Source organism: Nomascus leucogenys, chromosome 3 (assembly GCF_006542625.1).
Source record: "Nomascus leucogenys isolate Asia chromosome 3, Asia_NLE_v1, whole genome shotgun sequence".
Taxonomy (NCBI): Eukaryota; Metazoa; Chordata; class Mammalia; order Primates; family Hylobatidae; genus Nomascus; species Nomascus leucogenys.
In genome coordinates this window covers 94,627,098-94,641,768 of record NC_044383.1, presented here as the reverse complement: position 1 = coordinate 94,641,768, position 14,671 = coordinate 94,627,098, and the positions used below count along the sequence as shown (strand labels likewise).

General features: G+C 40.6%; 1 protein-coding gene and 1 non-coding gene across 3 annotated transcripts in view; one reads left to right on the top strand and one right to left on the bottom strand.

Annotated features, from left to right (window-relative positions):
• Positions 1-14,671, top strand: part of SNX3 (sorting nexin 3) — a 50,069-nt gene that overhangs the window by 15,592 nt on the left and 19,806 nt on the right. The window lies entirely within an intron of this gene.
• Positions 2,421-2,523, bottom strand: LOC115834583. The gene has a single exon (XR_004029522.1). It is a non-coding gene; the product is annotated as a small nucleolar RNA U13 (small nucleolar RNA).

The following is a 14,671-nucleotide window of genomic DNA, read 5'->3' as shown; positions in this document are numbered from 1 at the left end:
GGACTTCATGTCTAAAACACCAAAAGCAATTGCAACAAAAGCCAAAATTGACAAATGGGAAAGAAACCATCATCAGAGTGAACAGGCAACCTACAGAATGGGAGAAAATTTTTGCAATCTATCCATCTGACAAAGGTCTAATATCCAGAATCTACAAGGAACTTAAATTTATAAGAAAAAAACAACCCCTTCAAAAAGTGGGCAAAGGATATGAACAGATGCTTCTCAAAAGACATTTATGCAGCCAACAAACATATTTTAAAAAGCTCATCATCATTGGTCATTAGAGAGATGCAAATCAACTACAATGAGATACCATCTCACGCCAGTTAGAATGGCAGTCATTAAAAAGTCAGGAAACAACAGATGCTGACGAGGATATGGAGAAATAGGAACGCTTTTACACTGTTGGTGGGAGTGTAAATTAGTTCAACCATTGTGGGAGACAGTGTGGCATTTCCTCAAGGATCTAGAACCAGAAATACCATTTGACCCAGCAATCCCATTACTGGATATATACCCAAAGGATTATAAATCATTCTCCTATAAAGACGCATGCACACGTATGTTTATTGCAGCACTATTTACAATAGTGAAGACTTGGAACCAACCCAAATGCCCATCAGTGATAGACTGGATAAAGAAAATGTGGCACGTATATACTGTGGAATACTATGCAGCCATAAAAAAGAATGAGTTCATGTCCTTTGCAGGGACATGGATGAAACTGGAAACCATCATCCTCAGCAAACTAACACAGGAACAGAAAACCAAACACCGCATGTTTTCACTCATTAGTGGGAGTTGAACAAGGAGATCACGTGGACACAGGGAGGAGAACATCACACACCAGGGCCTGCCGGGGGATTGGGGGGCAAGGGGAGGGAGAGCATTAGGACAAATACCTAATGCATGTGGGGCTTAAAACCTAGATGACGGGTTGATAGGTGCAGCAAACCACCATGGCACATGTATATCTATGTAACAAACCTGCACATTTTGCACATGTATCCCAGAACTGAAAAAAAAATTCTTATTTTCTTGGCCGGGCACAGTGGCTCATGCCTGTAACCCCAGCAGTTTAGGAGGCCGAGGCAGGTGGATTACTTGAGGTCAGGAGTTCGAGACCAGACTGGCAACATGGCGAAACCCCCTCTCTACTGAAAATATAAAAAATTATCTGGGCATGGTGGCGCATGCCTGTAGTCCCAGCTACTGGGAAGGCTGAGACAGAATTTCTTGAACCCACAAGGTGGAGGTTGCAGTGAGCTGAGATGATGCCACTACACTCCCGCCTGGCAACAACAGAGCAAAAAAAAAAAAAAAAAAACCTTATATTTTTACAGACTATATTATTTTAAATGTGGTTATTCCAGAGATTGATGGTGGTGATGTCTGCATAACAATATGGATTTACTTAATGCTACAGAACTCTGTACACTTAAACATGCTTAAAATAATTTTATATTATGTATATTTTACCACAGTAATAAATACGGAAACAAATAGTATGGAGGGGCCAGGTACAGTGGCTATCTCCTGGAATCCCAGCACTTTGGAAGGCCAAAGCAGGAGGATCACTTGAGGTCAAGAGTTAAAAACCAGTCTGGGTAACATAGTGAGACCCTCCTCTCTACAAAAAATACAAAAATTAGCTAGGTATGGTGGCATGCACCTATAGTCCCAGCTACTCGGGAGACTGAGGTCGGAGGATTGTTTGAGCCCAGGAGGTCGAGGTTGCAGTAGGCCAGGATTGCACTACTGCACTCCAGCCTGGGTGACAGAGTGAGACCCACCATCTCATAAAGAAGAAAAAAAAAGGGGGAGGAAACTGGAGAGGGCAGTTTCTTTCCCTTCAGACTATCAAAGCAAGGAAAAAAGTAGTTCTTTATGTCTTTTTGCCAAGAACTCTCAGTTCTTAGTCATCTGTTGTGTTTTACAGTCTACTTTATCTGATACTAATATAGCCAGTCCAGTTTTCTTACGAGTATTTGCAGGGTATGTAATTTTCTGTCCTTTCACTTTTAACCTGTTTTGATTTTTGAGGTAGAGTCTCACCTTCTCACCCAGGCTGGGATGCAGTGGCATGATCTTGGCTCACTGCAACCACCTTCACCTCTGCGGTTCATGCGATTCTTGTGCCTCAGCCTTCCAAGTAGCTGGGATTACAGGCACGTACCACCATGCCTGGCTGGTTTTTGTATTTGCAGTAGACATGGAGTTTCACCATGTTGGCCAGGCTGGTCTCGAACTCTCGACCTCAGGTGATCCACCCCATCCTTGGCTTCCTAAAATGCTGGGATTACAGGTGTGAGCCACCACGCCTTGCTTTTCACGTGGATTTCATTTACCATCTGGTATCATTTTTTTCAGCCGGAAGGGCTCTCTTTAGTATTTCTTTTTTCTTTTTCTAAGGTTCCCATCAGATGGGTAACGTGCTGAAGTCATAACAAGGTTTGAAGGAGGCATGTCACACACATGAGCGTGAAAACCCAATTATCATGCTTACGAACTACAGAGGATTTCTTTAGTATTTCTTCTAAGTCAGGTCTGCTAACTATGAAGGCTTGTAGTTTTTTTTGTTTTTTTTTTTTGTCTGGGACTGTCTTGTATTTTTATTTTTGAAGGATAGTCTTGTTAGATGTATTAGTTTTTTATTGCTGAATTAAAAATTACCAAAATTGTAGCCCTCAAACCACCCCCAGGCAGGTGCAGTGGTCTGTGCCTATAGTCTCATCTACACAGGAGGCTAAGACTGGAGAATCACTTCAGCACAGGAGTTTGAGGCAGCTGTAGTGTGCTGTGATCATGCCTATGAAATAGCCTGCACTCCAGCCTGGGAAATAAGCAAGACACTGTCTCTTAAAAAAAGTAAAATTTAAATAAATAAATGGAGTTTTTAATTATTTAAAAAACACCACCAAATATTATCTCACAAGTTTCTGTAAGTGAGAAGTCTGAATATGGCTTATCTGGACTTTTTGCTCAGGGTCTCACAATGCCTACAATCAAGGAGGTTGGTCGGGGTTGTGGTTTCATCAGAGGCCCGGGAGTTCTCTTCCAGGCTTACATAGTTGTGGGCAGTATTAATTTTCTTGGAGCAGTAGAGTTTGGAGTAGCCTTCCTCTTAAAGACCAGTGGAAAAAATCTCTTTGATCTCAGGGAAGACTAAAGCCCCCTTTTAAGGGGCTCACCTAATTAAGTCAAGACTACTCACAAAACTTGGTGAAGTCAAAGTCAAACTGATTAGGGAGTTTAATTAACATCTGTAAAATCCCTTCACCTTTGCCATGTAATGTAACCTAATTATGGAAGTGATATCCATCACATTCATAGGCCTCACTCACATTCTAGGGGAGGTGTGTATGCCAAGGGGTGGCAATTTTAGGCACCATCTTGGAATTCAGCCTACCACACTGGATAGGGAATTCTTTGTTGATTTTTTTTTGTTTGAGCACTCTGAATATGCTGCTGCTTCCTTGTCTCCATTGTTTCTGGTGAGAAGTCAGCTGTTAATCTTATTATGGGTCCCCTGTAGTGATGAGTAGATTTCTCTTGCCACTGTATTCAAGATTTTGCTTTTCTTTGGCTTTTAACAGTTTTACTGTGATGTTTGTTGGGTGGGAATCTCTTTGTGTTTATCCTACTTAGAGTTCATTGAGCTTGGATGTATAGATTAAGGGTTTAGTCAAATTTTTTAAGTTTTCAGCCATTATTTATTGTTTCTTTCTCTCATCGTGGGACTCCCATTACATGTGTGTTGATAGGCTTGTTGGTATCCTACATGTCCCTGATGCTCAATATTTTTTTCTTTCTTTCTGCTTTTCAGAATGGACAATTTCTTGATGTGTCTTCAAGTTTGCTGATGCTTTTGTCTGCCAGTTTGAATCCACTGTTGATCCCCTTCAGTTAATTTTTCATTTCAGCTATTATACTTTTCAGCTGTAGAGGTCCAATTCAGTGTTTTTTAAATAATCTTTTTGTTGAGGTTCTCTATTCCTTGAATCATTGTCATCATGCTTTCTTTCAGTTCTTTAAGCATGGTTTCCTTTAATTTGAACATATTGATAGCTGCTTGGAAATCCTGGACAACTGAACAGCTGAACCACCCCAGAGACAGTTTCTGACTTTTTATCCTCCTGTGGCTCACACTTTCCAGTTTCTTTGCATGTCTCATAATTTTTTGTTAAACTGAACATTTTAGATAATACGTTGTAGAGACTCTAAGTTAGATTGCCTCCTGCCCCTCCCCAAAGGGGAGGTGGTTGTTGCTATTTATTTTTTTTAAGGGACTTGCCCACATTAAGTCCCTTAAGTAGTATGAGGTGGTGATAGCACAGATCAATTTTTTTTTTTTTTTAAGCCAGGTTTTCTAAGGGTCACCCTGAGTCAGTTTGTCAGCTTATCTCAGTGGTCAGAAATGACTGGTCAATGGTTATACATGGCTACTTGAGCCAGTGAGGCTTCAGCCTTTTTCCTTTTTTAAGAGACAGGATCTTGCTCTGTTGACCAGGTTGATCTTGAACTCCTGGCCTCAAGCAGTCCTCCCACCTTGGCCTCCCAAAGTACTAGGATTACAGAGGTGAGCCACTGCACCTGACCAGCTTCTGCTTTTTGCCAGTGCAGGTTGGGAAACAAAGTCAAAGTTCAGGCAGTTTACAAGTTTGCCCCAGCTTTTACTTCATGCCGTCTTCTCATATCCATGGCTCTCCCGTGTCTGTGAAGGGTCTCATTCAGCCATGGATGTTTAGATAACTAGGGTCCTCTCCAGCTGAGCATGCATACAGCTTTGTGTAAGCACAGATACTTTTTTTTTTTTTTTGAGACAGAGTCTTGCTCTATCGCTCACGCTCGAGTGCAGTGGCACGTGATCGCGGCTCACTGCAACCTCCACCTCCCAGGTTCAAGTGATTCTCTTGTCTCAGACTCCCAAGAAGCTGGGATTACAGGCATGTACCACTATGCCCAGCTAATTTTTTGTATTTTTAGTAGAGACAGGGTTTCACCATGTTGGTCAGGCTGGTATCAAACTCCTGACCTCATGATCCGCCCACCTCAGCCTCCCAAAGTGCTAGGATTATAGGCGTGAGCCACTGCGCCCGACATCACACAGATTTTCAGACCTCCACAGATACCTGGGAGTTAATCAAGGCCCCACCATGGCTATGTAATTCTTCTGGTAAGTCTGCTGGTTTGTTGCTTGCCCCCACTATTGCAACCTTGGGTTGCTGCAATATTAGCCTTCCCCACTGTTTGCTGCCAATATTGCTGTTGGTTTCAACAATAGTCCTGCATTTGGGACTTCTATATTCTACTCCTGACCAGTGGCCCCGCTCCAGCAGTGATGGTGTTGGTTTTCACAGCTTGCCACATCCTGGTGGAACTACCATTGATAGAGCTGGTGGAACTACCATTGATAGAGCTGGTGGAGCATGGTAACAATAGCCCTAGGTTAAAACACACAGACTTCTGGCCGGGCACGGTGGCTCATGCCTGTAATATCAACACTTTGGGAGGCAGAGGCGGGTGGATCACCTGAGGTCAGGATTTTGAGACCAGCCTTGCTAACATGGTGAAACTCCATATCTACTAAAAATACAAAAATTAGCCAGGCGTGGTGGTGGGTGCCCGTAATCCCAGCTACTTGGGAAGCTGAGGCAGGAGAATTGCTTGAACCCGTGAGGCGGAGGTTGCAGTGAGCCGAGGTCACACCACTGCACTCTAGCCTGGGCAACAAGAGTGAGGCTCCTTCTCAAAAACAAAAACAAACCCACATACAGACTTCTGCTCTTCTTAACTGAGTTGAGTAGTTTTTCTTGAATGATTACTTTTCAATTTGCTGTACACCTGTGCCTACTTTCCTGAGTTCTGATATGGTGGTTTGACATGTTTGTCTAGTTTTTTTCATTGAATTTTGGAGAGAGGCTCTGTTGAGCTTCTCACTCTACTATTCCAGCAGTTCCCCCTTTACCTTTTTATTTTATACCTTTCTTTTAGGTTCTCATATTTTTAAGAGAAATGGTCTTATTCATATTATGTTTTTCTTTACATTATTATGCTTTTACTCTTAATTTATGGGTGCTCAGAAACACTTTTTATGCAGTGTTTAAATGTTTTTAGAAGCCTCTTAATCAAATATTCCCAGGCCCCTTGAACATAGTAGTTGTTGAGATTTCCATTAAATGCTCATTTAGTCCAGTTTTAAAGGTTTATTTAATATCTGCTTTGGGTCAGGTACTATAACCATAGTGTGACTTTAGAGCATGGACTTTGAAGTTGAACGTGTGCAAGAATCCTCTCTCTGTTAATGGACGTGTGACCTTGAACAAGTTACTTAATTCATCTCTTTTGAATGTCTTCAGCCATAAAATAAAACTTCAGAGGAGTAAATGTGACTTAAGGCATAATATTTGCCCTACATTAAGTATTCAGTAAGTGATAACCTGTGAGAATGTGTGAGAAGAATGTATAATAATAGTTTCTACTTTATTATTAAGGTAAGTGACAGTATTTTCTTTCTTTCTTTCTGTTTTTTAAGAGACAGGGTCTTACTATATTGCCCAGAGGCTTGCCTTGAACTCTTGGCCTCAAGCAGTCCTCCCGAGTAGCTGGGATTACAAACATGAGCCACTGCACCTGGCTCATTTTAAAGATGGTAAAACTCAGATTAGAGAAGGAAAGTAATTTGGCATGATCATACTGTTAATGAGTTCCAGAAAGAGGACTTGAACCCGGGTCTGCTTGACTAATTCATTTTTCCCTGCTACTTCCAGGAATCAGAAAAGGCGTCAAGGGCTGGGCACAGTGGCTCACGCCTGTAATCCCAGCACTTTGGGAAGCTGAGGCGGGTGGATCACCTGAGATCAGGAGTTTGAGAACAGCCTAGCCAGTGTGGTGAAATCCCGTCTCTCCTAAAAATACAAAAAAATTAGCTGGGCGTGGGGGCACATGCATGTAATTCCAGCTACTCGGGAGGCTGACATAGGAAAATCGCTTGAACCCAGGAGGTGGAGGTTTCAGTGAACCGAGATTACACATGGCACTCCAGCCTGGGTGACCATGTGAGACTCTGTCTCCAAAAAAAAAAAAAAAGAAAGAAAAGGTGTCACAAATTTGTGGTTAGCTCCTATCATTGGTACAAAGCAAATATTGAATTATACTTACTTATGTTTATTTGCATTTTCCCCCCACCCCATGCAATGTGTCAACAACTTCCACTACAGAAGTGGTATACCAATTATTTGAACCTTGTGTGTTTCTCTAAGATACAGCCTTAGTGAATAAAACCTGGAATTTCTTAGGTGAGTGGAAAAATAAGAGGCTTTAAACTCTTCATCCACAAATATGAGCATCAAAACTTGGACACTTTTTTAAAAAATTTTCTTTTTTATTGGGGTTGAGGTGGAGGTTTCACTGTGTTGCCTAGGCTGGTCTCAAATTCCTGGGCTCAAAGGATCCGCCTACCTCAGGCTCCCTAGTAGCTGGGACTACAGGCACATGCCACCTCATTTGGCTCTCATGAACACTTTTGATACATAATGATGTAAGTAGCTATAAAAAGTATACTTAGAAAAATTTTGTTAGCTTGAAAGCCTCTGAGCCTAAAACATTGTATATACATGTTTTTATCACAGTATACTCCAAAAATTATGTACTGTCTTACAGAAACCTCCCCAGTGGTATTCCATCTCTTTAATTCTCTTTCCTGACCTATGTCTGTTCTGTGACACCTACTCTGCTTGGGTATCCTCTTATAATTCTTAACTGTGTCATAAAATCAGCTAATGCAGGGACAATGTTCATGTACTTAGTTCATGGTAGATTCTTTTTGGAGGAGAGGGGTATCCATTATAGTTGATTCTTTTTTTTTTTTTTCCCCTCAGGCAGGGTCTCACTCTGTTGCCCAGGCTGGAGTGCAATGGTGCCATCTCAGCTTGCTTCAGCCTTGACCTCCTGGGCTCAGGTGATCTCCCACTTCAGCTTCCCGAGTAGCTGAGACTACAGGCGCGTGCCACCATGCCTGGCTAATTTTGTATTTTTAGTAAAGATAGGGTTTTGCTGTGTTGCCAAGGCTGGTCTCAAACTCCTGAGTTCAAGTGATCAGCCCACCTCAGCCATCCAAGGTGCTGGGATTACAGACACGAGCCAGTACACCCAGCCCATCATGGTAGATTTTTTTTTTTTTTGAAACGGAGTCTCACTCTTGTCCCCCAGGCTGGAGTGCAGTGCCGTGATCTCGGCTCACTTCAATCTCCGCCTCCCTGGTTCATGTGATTCTCCTGCCTCAGCCTCCTGAGTAGCTGGATTACAGGCGCTCACCACCATGCCTGGCTAATTTTTGTATTTTTGGTAGAGATGGGGCTTCACCATGTTACCCAGGCTGGTCTCGAGCTCTTGACCTCAGGTGATCGATCCGCCTGCCTCAGCCTCCCAAAGTGCTGGGATTACAGGCGTGAGCCACTGCACCTGGCCTCATGGTAGATTCTTAATGCCTTTTATGCTGTATACCTATTAGCATTCTAAGTAACATCATTTTAATGGCTAATGAGCTGCCATAATCAATATTTATAGATGTCATGGTTTAAAATCTTACCATGCTTCCAAGTAAGATTTCAGGGCTAGAGATAAAGGATCTGGAATGATTTCCTTTTCTTACAAACTCTGCAACTCAGAGTAGAGGGGAAGGTATTGGAAGGTGGAGAGAAAGGTAGCCAAAGCACTTAGAAATCAATTTTAAGTTATGAGGAAAAGAACCAGAATATTCTGCTCTCCAGCTCCACCTCAAACACTTATTATACCCAACAGTTAAAGAAGATATAGTAGCCAGAAAATATTTTAAATTGTGCTAACCTGATTATGTATTGAAACTTTTGATGGCAAGTTGCAGCTTCTCTTAGCCATGGTTTATTTAGGGGATTCTTAGACAAAGAGTTACTTTCCATTTCTAATAAAAAGATTTTTATGTTAAGTGATTTGAGTACTGTCAGGCTGTTAGAACAATAAACATTCTTTGTGGAGCTTTATGAAAGGAGTAAAGTATTGTAATGGCACTACTGTCAATCTGCAAATTTAAAGCATATGTGTGTGTATAGTGTTTAATGTTATGATGTCTAGTTGCTGTTATTATAGCTAATCACTGACTAGAAGAGTTTATTAATACATGTATCACTCATGTGTTAGAGAATTTAGACTTATTAAACATTCATTTTCATGTTTTTTATAGTTTTCCAGGTAATACTTCAAGCTTTGAAGAAACAGCTTAGTTTTGTTCTTTTATAATATAGGTGGCAAACTGTTTTGTATATATATATAAAAAGAGAGAGGTAGAGAGAGAGATAGGGTCTTGCTGTGTTGGCCAGGTTGGTGTTGAACTCCTGGCTTCAAGCAGTCATCCTGCTTCAGCCTCCCAAAGTGCTGGGATTACAGGCACGAGCCATCGTGCCTGGCCAAAACTGTTTCATACGACTATTCTTAGAGGTTTATTAAGTTATTTATTGTAGAGAGCAACTCAGTCTTAAATTACAGTTTTTATTTAGAATCTTACCTTTCTTTAGCATAGAAAAACTTTAGCTTGTTTTATCAGATTTCTAAATTATGAAGGAATACTTTCCTTGCTGAATAATCGAGAATTAATTGACTTTTCTGTATTACTGAGGAACTTCAGCTACTCAGAATATAATCAGAGAAGCTAATTAAGGAAGTAGAAAAGAAGAGCGAAGAGGTAAATAAATAACAAGTCTATATACTTTTTTTTTTTTTTTTTTTTTTGAGGTAGAGTCTCACTCTGTCACCCAGGCTGGCGTGCAGTGCGTGGTGTCAGCTCACTGCAACCTCCGCTTTCCAGGTTCAAGCAATTCTTGTGCCTCAGCCTCCCGAGTAGCTGGGACTACAGGCATGCGCCACCATGCCCGGCTAATTTTCGTATTTTTAGTAGAGACGAGGTTTTACCATATTGGGCAGGCTAGTCGTGATCTCCTGACCTCTAGTGATTCACCCACCTCGGCATCCCAACACACTGGGATTACAGATGTGAGCCACCGCGCATGGCCCAAGTCTATGTACTTTTGAGTTACCAAGTTTTTAGAGATGAAATACTATCCTCTCACGATCTGCATCTTGTTTAGCATAACCCTACCAAAGTCAGGTTATTGCTTCAGTTGATTATTGCTATATAAAAACCCTAAAATTTGGTGACTGAAAACAGTTATAATTAAACATTGACTTCATTACAGTTCTACAGTTTGGTCAGGTCTTAGAAGTCGTGGCTTGTCTCTATTCCACTTGATATCTGTGGGGCCACTTGACAGGGACTGGAGGATTTATTTTTGAGATAACTCAGTCATATGGCTGGCTGCCAACTGGGATCTCAGATGGGGATGTAGATCAGGCTGTCAGTTCTCCTTCATGGGGAGAGCTAGACTTCTCACAGAATAACGGTGACAGGATCGCAAGGGAGAATGTCTTTCTGGACAAATGTTCCAAGAAAACAGGCCCCATTTCACAAATGTTTGATCAAAGGCAGTCACATGGCCAAGCCAATGTGAGAGAGGATACAGAAAGATATTTAAATATTGAGTGTCGTGGTTTGTTGTAGGCTACCAAAGTAGCTACTACGACTGCAGTGTTCCTTCTCATTCTATAGCAAAGTAGCCTTTCTGGAGGACAACTTGAAGACTTAACATTTATGGTCTTTGGCCTAGTAATTTCACCTTTAGGGTTTATCCTAAGGAAAATATTTAAACTCCCTGGATTTGTATCAAGGCTTCATCCAGTTTTCATCCATTGCATTTTGCCCAGAGTTAGATAGCTGGTTAATGCAGGAATTCAGATTAAAGCCAGATTTTCTAGTTACAGAACTGTGTGCTTCATCATTGTACTATACAGCCTCTCACCCAGGGATGTCTATATATAATCATGTTAATGATATGAGAAACTGATAATATATTTAATAAAAATAAGATTTGTATATATAAAAATCTAAAAGGCTATATACTGAAATGGAGTATCTACAAGTCAGTATGTATGTTTTTTAATTGTAAGGATATCTTTTATAAGTCCACCATGCAAACTCAGTATATTCACATGTATATGTTAATGTTTTGTTTTGTTTTGTTGAGACAGAGTCTCACTCTGTTGCCCAGGCTAGAGTGCAGTGGTGCAATTTTGGCTCACCGCAACCTCCGCCTCTTGGGTTCAAGTGATTCTCCTGCCTCAGCCTCCGAGTAGCTGGAACTACTGGCACATGCCTCCACACCTGGCTAATTTTTATACTTTTGGTAGAGACGGGTTTTGCCATGTTGGCCAGGCTGGTCTTGAACTCCTGACCTCAGGTGATCTGCCCACCTCAGCCTCCCAAAGTGCTGGGATTACAGGTGTGAGCCACCGCACCCAGCTGTCACATGTATATGTTTTATATATATATATATATATATATATATATATATATATATATATATGCTTTATATATATATGTTTTATATATACATATATATACATATATATATATGTTTTTTATATATTTTAATTTTGCTCTGAGTACTCAAATACTGGTCTCCACCCTTTCATTCAAACATCAAAGAGCTGTGTGATAAATTGTGGCTGTAAATGCTACATGTAATGAATCTTGGAAGAGTATTCCACTCTCCCCTTCCCACCCCCCCTTTACACTGTAAATGCAATGTAAATATAACCCTTGAGGAGGATGTCTTGAGATCCTTGTAGTCCATAGCTACCTGATGCGCCATGTGTAGAAGCTTAGAAAATACGAGTACTTACTGAATAGAGCTTCTTAACCAATATTCTTTAACTGGCTTCCACATCATAGTTTTACTTATAATGACTTTACACTCCATTCTCACAGTATTATTCCAGATCACTGCCCTTAAAGAGGTAAAATATTATCGCCCATATCTGTCCCAGCTAAGCTAAACCAGAATTACTTGGTGATTGTACAAAATATTTCACATTTGTTAAGTCTAGGGCAGCAGTTACTCGCTCTGTCAGCCAGGCTGGAGTGCAGTGGAACAACCTTGGCTCACTGCAACCTCCGCCTCCTGGGCTCAAGCGATTCTCCTGCCTCAGCCTCCTGAGTAGCTGGGATTACAGGCGTGTGCCACCATGCCCGGCTAATTTTTGTATTTTTAGTAGAGATGGGGTTTCACCATGTTGGCCAGGCTGGTCTCGAACTCCTAGGACAGCAGTTCTTGACCCTGGATGCACTTGAGAATCATTTGAAAATACTGATGTTCAGATTCCACCCTAGATCAGTTGCATGAGATTCTCTAGTTGGGGTCACTTGAGTGTGTTTCTTAGGATTGGACAAGTTGGGAAGATACCAGAAAATAGTTTTGCATTTTAAAGATTGTCCAAAAAAGGTGTTAGACTATTAATAGACAGTTTTATTTCAGCATAAGCCTGTAGGATTATGTAAATCTTCATGAATTGTTATGAATTAATTTTCCTTTAAAATAGAATTATTACTGCACAGTTTTCATTAGAGATTACTCATTGAAAACCTTGTGTGAGCTCTCCAATGAGTCTTGTTGCTAATTCACAAATGAAGAATATGGACATTGTAGGAAAAGTATCTGGAATTCCTTGGTTTATGCATTTAAGCTAGTCTAGATAATTTATTCTCTACTGTTTTGGAAATTATACCATAAAGGATACTTCTTTTAAAATAATGAGGAATTGTATCACTGGAAGGCATGTCCTTATTTTTTAAAGAAAGAAACTAAATACGTTGGCTTAGTGACAATCTACATTTCAAAGGTTCTCTGGACTAAAAGCTTATTCTTCATTTAAATGACTTCTTCTCAGCCTTATTAAGAGTTCATCTAGGTTATAAACCATATCTTCAGTTATTCATGCTGTTTCAGATTGGGTAAAACAGGTATCAAAAGTACTGAAGGGCGAAGCAATAGCTTAAGCACTTCTCAGTTTATCTTTTATCTCTAGATGTAGATATTTGGAGAAATGCAGCTGTTTAATGAGAACTGTAGTGGGGCATCCATTTACATCTCTTAGGATTGGTTGAATAGAGTATGGCCTATTGAATATACTTTTGATGTTGTTGCCAGTCTCTTTTCAAATGTACACATGACACTATCTGAAGAAATACTAGAAACACCTAGTAAACATTTTTCTAATATCTATTGTTAAGCTATATTCAGGTGATCACATTTTGAGGCTTGGTTTTCTGCTTGGCTATCAGTGATAATCAGGTAACATATAGGGTATCTGTGAGCTGCTGACTTTAATAGGTCAGCCTGTGTAAGTGTATAAGACGTACCTTTTTGGAGACCAATAATGTGGTAGTTTCCTGTGCTTAGACTTGAAGGGAGCACTTGTTTTAGACCTCTATACTATGGTTTCAGAAATCTTTTCCTTAGTATATAATATCCATTTGTATTCCTGATGATCTTACCCTGTGTGATTAGTAATACTTTTTGTGGAAAATGGCTGGTTTCTCTTTTATAAAAATAGTAGTTTAAGAGTATCCGGCATACACATATCTCTTTTAACATTTTATTGCTTTGCAGTTTTGTTCCTGGTATATTAGAACAAATAGCAACAAAATAACATTGAACAATTCTCTTCAGGTTTTTAGTCTTGTTCTTTTCTAGTTCTTTGAATGTCCCAGGATCTTGTAATTATTTCATCACTTTTTCATGAGCCAAGCAAAATGTATTCTCATCTTGCAAATGAAAAGCAAGATACCCAGGCCGGGCGCGGTGGCTCACGCTTGTAATCCCAGCACTTTGGGAGGCCGAGGCGGGTGGATCACGAGGTCAGGAGATCGAGACCACAGTGAAACCCCGTCTCTACTAAAAATACAAAAAATTAGCCGGGCGTGGTGGCGGGCGCCTGTAGTCCCAGCTACTCGGGGAGGCTGAGGCAGGAGAATGGCGTGAACCCGGGAGGCGGAGCTTGCAGTGAGCCGAGATTGCGCCGTTGCACTCCAGCCTGGGCGATAGAGCGAGACTCTGTCTCAAAAAAAAAAAAAAAAAAAAAAAAAAGAAAAGCAAGATACCCAGCAGCTTGAGTATTACCCCGAATTTCTCCAGAAGAGTACAAATATCCAAGTAGACTATAAACCCTTGTTTAATTCTGTTTATTAAATCAACAAATTGAGAACATTCTGTACTTAATACATCGGTATATTCATACTGTATTTGGCAGGGAGGGGGGCTTTCCTTCAATAAAGCAATCTCTATTCTAATGGTTAAAGTTAGATAAATAACTTCACCTAAAAATGTGAATTCTCTAAGAAGCAGAGTTTATTTTGTGGTCTGATAGTTTTGTAAGTTCAAATTAGCTAGGCAAATTCTAAATGACAATAAATTTTATTATGAAGGGCTGGTTCAAGAAAAAGGTATTAAAAGGTGGGGAAAAGGTAACTGTTGGAGGAATCTGACCTCGCCTTACCAAGTGACCCGGTAATGGGACAAACTGACATTTATGTGCCTTCTGATGGAAAGCATCAACATTCCTGCCATTTAGGAACGTTACTGCCAACAATGCAAAACAAAGCTGGTCATGAGGAAACAGACAAACCCAAATGTAGAATGTTGCTCTGAACTCTTGTCAATGTCTTGAATGACAACAAGACAGGGGGTGACTCTTCTAGATTAAAGGTGACTAAAGAAACAACCAGAGGGCTGAGTGCAGT